The sequence below is a fragment of the Anoplolepis gracilipes genome, chromosome 16, assembly GCF_047496725.1.
Source record: "Anoplolepis gracilipes chromosome 16, ASM4749672v1, whole genome shotgun sequence".
NCBI lineage: Eukaryota > Metazoa > Arthropoda > Insecta > Hymenoptera > Formicidae > Anoplolepis > Anoplolepis gracilipes.
This window is the reverse complement of record NC_132985.1, coordinates 6,406,684-6,413,510: the sequence shown is the minus strand read 5'-3', so window position 1 is coordinate 6,413,510 and position 6,827 is coordinate 6,406,684.

The window sequence follows — 6,827 nt, the reverse complement described above, 5'->3', positions numbered from 1 at the left end:
TCATATTTTCGAGTTGCTAATAAAATTTTATTTTTCAGATAATTTCAAGTAATCTTTAACAATATTTTCATTAAACAAAAAAAGAAAAAAAAGGTTTAAAAAATTAATTAAAAGATTATAAGATAATGACCTTTGTCACGTATACAAAACTAGATGAGAAAATATTGACTAAAATTAATTTAAATCTATCTATCTATTTATCTATCTATCTTCATGTCAACAGTCATAATTATAAGTAATTGACAGTTGTTGAAATAGTTAAAATCATATCTTTGAGTTGCTAGTTAAATTTTATTTTTCGAAGATAATTTAAAGTGACAATATTTTCATTAAAAAAAGAAGATAAAAGGTTTAAAAAATTATTGATTAAAAGATGATAAGATAATGACCTCTGTCACGTATACAAAACTAGATGAGAAAATATTGACTAAAATTAATTTAAATCTATCTATCTATCTATTTATCTATCTTTATGTCACAGTCATAATTATAAGTAATTGACAGTTGTTGAAATAGTTAAAATCATATCTTGGAGTTGCTAATTAAATTTTATTTTTTGAAGATAATTTAAAGTGACAATATTTTCATCAAAAAAAAGAAGAAAAAAGGTTTAAAAAATTATTGATTAAAAGATTATAAGATAATGACCTCTGTCACGTATACAAAACTAGATGAGAAAATATTGACTAAAATTAATTTAAAAATCCGATTAAATATTGATGTGAAATCTCCAGTTATACATTAATTTTCCAAAGTATTTCGCGATATCAATCATTCTTTCAATATTGGATTCTCAAGATTTTCAAGTTGATTTCACGAAAATATCTGTCTCTCTCTTTCATTATCTATTTATTTTGACACCAATATTCTCTATATCATTATAAGTTAAAAGTGGAAAATGTCTTCGTAAATCATACCTTCGAGTTGCTAATATGTAATATAAAATTTTATTTTTCAGACAATTATAATCAACAAGTAATCGATAATATTTTTTATAATTAAATATATTATAATTGAATATTATAATTAACATATTTTATAATTAAAAAAAAAGGTTTAAAGAATTATAAGATTGAAAGATTATACATATATTAATAACTTGTGTGTCACGTACGCAAAACTCTCGATGAGGAAATGTTGACTGAAAAATAATTAAAAAATTAAATATTGACGCGAGATCCCCTGTTATGCATTAATTGCGAACTACAACGCAATTGTTTCCCTCGTCTCTCACTTTCCCCGTTGTAATAAATCAAAACTTGCCGCCGGTAAACTGGGGATTTGATTATGTAGCGTGATTTCCTTGATATCGTTAACCTACCTACAATCAATGCGCATAATAGCATGATGATCGCGGAAAATTGTGATTTATCGTGGCACGATGAGCAAACAAATTAAAGGGTGAAGAAAGGGTGAGTTAAAATTTTGCTGCAGTACCTACTATTGCTAAAACGTTATTACATCGCCATAGTAACAGAATTGTCTACTCAATCTTGTAAAAAAATTCGCTGAAAATTTCTTGATCTTCCAGATATTTTTATTCAAAATTCCAGGTGAAAAAAATATTTTAAAGATATTTTAAAAATATTTTGGTGCAATTTTCTAAAATAAATTTTTTTGTTCTACGCATTTTTCAATATTTTTTACTTATAGGTACAAAAGAAAAACACAAACCTACTTAATTTTCAAGTGCTAGATTTACAAACGTATTGACAAAAACTGAATAGCTTTCGTTAAGATAAAAGCTTTTAACTTTCATAACATTTAAATTTTTTATCACTAAAAATTAAAATAAAGAATATATATTGTATATTCAATATTTTTTAAGACATTGAATATGTAAACAAAGATAGATATACATTTACAATGTATAGTATAAAAGCAAAATATTATCAGAGAGAATTTTTAAAAAAATTTTCCGTACCTCAATAAAATTCCATGAGAATTCCCTGATTTCTCCAGATACAAAAACAATTGTCTCAGAGGTTTTCCATATTTGCTGTTTTTTTCAAAGAGTATATATATCCTAAATAAATATGTTTATTAAATATATATATATAAATGGAGAAATAATAAAGTTAGCGTCATTTAAGGATGTTTAGTATCTATTTTTGAAATATTGTAGGAATTTAACAATACTTTACACATTGTTCTTATATGTTCAAAGACTTATAAAAAATCCAGAATCGATTCACTGAAGTAATCAATAATTAAAAAGGATTTTAGTTAGTGCAACGAATTTTTCCGTGAAAAATGTGTAATCAAGTTGATTCAAATGCTTAAAATGAATCAAAAGAATTATGAGAATTAGTTTAAAATTTGCAAAAGTGCAGTTTAGATATAAAGCGATTTCATTAAATAATTTTGTGTGGCCAAGTTAATGGTTCAAAAGATGTTGAATATAATTCAACAAATTGTAACGATAAATTATTAATTACTATTTATGAATGAAATAGTTGAAAATTTTCAATATTTTGTGATTATTTTTATTTCACCAAAGGTTCTTTTATTATATTTCAGAAAATTCGAAAATTCTCCAAAAAAAGAAGCAACAAAAATGCAAAAGAACATTTCTGTACTTTAGCTATGAGTAAATGATAAGATTCTATGCAATCTTTATTACTCAAACTATTATATATGAGAAGAGCATATATTCCTCAAATTCGAATTTCAATACTTTATACTTTTTGCTAATTTTGAATAATTGTACATATAAAATATCTTTAAAATAAAATATTTCATTGCGCTGAAATTTTTTCATTTCTTGAAAGTAAGAAAAATAATAAATATCAAATTTTTAAATGCTAATAAGGTGCAGCATCCCAAAAATATCCTAGGGAGTAAAATAAAATCGCGAAAATTTTACAGATTGTTCTCACATATGTTCAAAGACTTATAAAAAATCCAGAATCGATTAACCGAAGCAATTAATAATTATAAAGTATTTTAATTTAAGGTTATTAAATTAAAATCGCTAGTAATTGAGTAAAAGCCAACAGTATAATTAAAACGACCAAACTAGCCAAAAATTCCTTCATTTACTCACACGACGTTTCGACCATCTGATTGTGGTCTTTTCAAGTATCACTAAAAAGACAATAGGTACAAATGAATACAAATTAATAATAAATTAAGTGCAGACAATAAATGTAATAAAATCGATTAAAGACAAAATTAATTAGTAAAAAGAGTATTTTAGTTTACAACGAATTTATTTGTGAAAAACATGTGATCGCGTTGATATATATATATATATATATATATATACAATATATTTTTTTATTCAGAATTTGGAGTTCTTTATTTTATCTTTTGCCACGCCCGTAGTTACATATGTATGTAATACAGCGTCGCGCAGTCTGCAACGATATACACACCATACACACACACCATACACACACACACACACACACACACACAAGTACCTATGCGTTGCTCTTGCTTGCTCTTTATCCACGCACGCTGCCGCTCATTGTCCAGTCCCGGTCCCTCGCATGCACTTCTGGCTATAACAGAGAGAGAGTGCATACACACACACACACACACACACTACACATGCGCATATAAAAGAGGCATCTATTATAGCCTGAAATAACTCGCGCGGCGAAAGAGAGCGTACGCGCATAACTGCGTTATGTCGTTCACGTTGTACGTACGTGCACGCGTGTTACACGTGCGACCGATTCGCTCGATGAACGTTAAGTTCGTGGAAGCGAAATCAACGCACAAGATAAGTTTTGTACGTTTCTCATTATACTCGATTTTATCAACTATAAACACCAATTACTTTAAAGATCCAATCTATTTTAGTAGTATGAAAAATTTATGATTTTTACAAATTTTTTTGGTGAGAAATATTAGAAATTAATCTCTTTTCGGAGTTTTTATGAATATCTTAAATAATATGTCAGTATTATTTTTTTAAATCTTGAATATTTTTTTTCTTCAGTACGAGCTTGTTCAGAAATGACTATGTGACATATGCTGGTCCTCGTATGATGTCTGAATAAAAGAATCTCGATTTAATTTTATTTCCTACGATATTTTTAGGATGCTGAACCTAATAAGAATGGAAAAAATTAATATTTATTATTTTTCTGACTTTCAAGAAATGAAAAAATTTCCTGCGAAACTGAAATGTTTAATTTTAAGAATGTTTTATACGTACGATTAAAATTAGCAATAAAAGTATAAAGTATTGAATTTCGATTTTAACGAATATATGTCATATAGTTTGAGTAACAAAGATTCCATAGAATCGTATCATTTATTCATAGCTAGCTTTTGTTGCTTTTTTACAAAATTTTCGAATTTTCTGAAATATAAAAGAAACCTTTGACGGTGAAATAAAAATAATCACAAAATATTGAAAATTTTCAACTATTTCATTAATAAATAATAATTAATAATTTACTAAGAAATAATGGGCAAATTAAAAACGCTAATTTAGTCAACACATCTACCACATTCCATGAATTGTTTGAGATTATAGTAAAGTAATAATTTATTGTTGCTTGTGCGCTGAAGAGGGCCAAAAAATTGGCCGAAACGTTCGCATTTTTTTCTTTATATATCGATTGTATTATCACTAACGTATGTAACTCTAGTTTCTAATATACATAGTTTAATTTAGACAATGTATAATTGCAAATTTGTTCAATAATTACAGAGCTTGGCTTCTATATTTGCCTATTATTTCTTAGTTTATTATTAATATTAGAGCCTCTCACTTTTACAATTTATTAATTTTTTTTTACAAATTATTATTTGTCGTTACAATTTGTTGAATTATATTCAATATCTGTTGAACCATTCACTTGGTCGCACAAAATTACTTAATGAAATCGCTTTATATCTAAATTATACTTTTGCAAATTTTAAACTAATTCTCACAATTATTTTTATTCATTTTAAGAACTTGAATCAATGCGATCATAACGTTTTTCACGTATATAAATTCGTTGCAAATTAAAATCCTTACAACTTTTAATTGCTTTAACGGATTTTTTAATAAGTTTTTAAGTAACGTATGTGAGAACAATCTGTAAAATTTTTGTTAAATTACACAATATTTAAAAAATAAATACTAAACATTCTTAAAACGACGCTAACTCTGTTATTTTTCTAATGAAATTAGTTTCTATATCTTAAAAATATCTTACAGAATAAAACTAGACTATGTTTTTCGTTTCATATTACATTTACACAACGAGTAAAATGTCACACTGTCAAATTATATATTTTTGAACACGCTATTTGCTCGTGAACAAAAAAGCTAAATATTCGAGATATAAAGACATACTGAATATCAATAGAAACATATGTAAAACGGCAAAAGATCAATTTCTAATATTTTTAAATATTTTTTATTTATCTACTGCTAGATTGACTAAATCCCTAATCACGTAAATATTTATAACTTTGAGTCTCTCTATTTCTACATAGTATCGATATTATAATATTGATACTAAACAAAAAAAGTAGTATCGATTGTATATAAAGTACACAGAAGTAAGTAATTCGAGACAATAGCCTTTCATCGACATGGACAATGTAATTAATGTGACCGTTTGCATGAGAATCTTTTTTATACATACATATAACTATATACCTTATGTACCTATCAAATGTAAAACGCGATACAAAGCAGTAGCAGTGTGTTTTCATCTGGTGTCATCGATACGCAAACGTGTTCTCAAATTACGAATTAACGAAAGACTCTCACTCCGACGTAACGCATATCCAAATATTTTACATACTGTCACATAATACGGGTGTTTTTTTTTACTATACTTTTTATTATTTATATACAATTATAAGTGATATTAAATATTTGATTTATTCGGCCTAATTGTGTGAATTACATGATAACAAATGATTAATTACATTATAACATATGACTAATTACTCTTCGACGCTATAAATAATTGATCAATTTTCATTAATTACATCATTGTTCCATTCTTTGATTAACTCTGTTACACCATCCTTTAATGTCTAATATTGATATTGAAAATTTCAAGCGCAAATTTCACTTAGGCTGAACAGTATATCATTATCGGTTAATGATCTAGATATAATACTTTTAATTTACATCTATATATGTATACATATATATATAATATTATATATAAATATGTAAATTATAACTTGAATAAATTTTAATATATTTTTAAAGTTTTTGCTTTTTATAGGACTCAGATACAATTACTTTATAATTTTATTTTCCGTTTAAAAATATTTTTTTTGTCTTTTTATTCTTTCCTCAAACATTATCAATAGTTTATACTGTAATTATGATAAAAACAGTCATATCGGATTATATAATGCAATGTTAAAAAAATTATAAGCAATTATTATTATTTTTCTCTTTATATAACTCATATTTTTACACTCTTTAAACTTTTAAAATGTTTTATATTTGTACATACTTTTTGTACTTTTACATGCTACACAGTGTTTATATAAAGTTTTCCTTATCTTTGTACTTTATAATTAGATTTTTTGCATTTTGTACAGATTTTATACTCTATATGTCCTGTGTTTACAGAAAATCTAATTATATCATTTATACATGCGTACACACGCACGTATTATTTATACTGTTGATATTGTTTATATTATTATTTTATTACTTTATTACTTTACATTATTATATATTTGCATTGCTAATATGTATTTTAAAGGACAGTGATAATTTTTAAAATTAAGACATTCAGCAAAAAGTTATTAACAAACTATATGTACTTAATATATGAGATTAAAAAAATGCTTAACTCCAATTAAAGTTGAGCTTTTTATATTTGATTTTCAATATATATATAGAT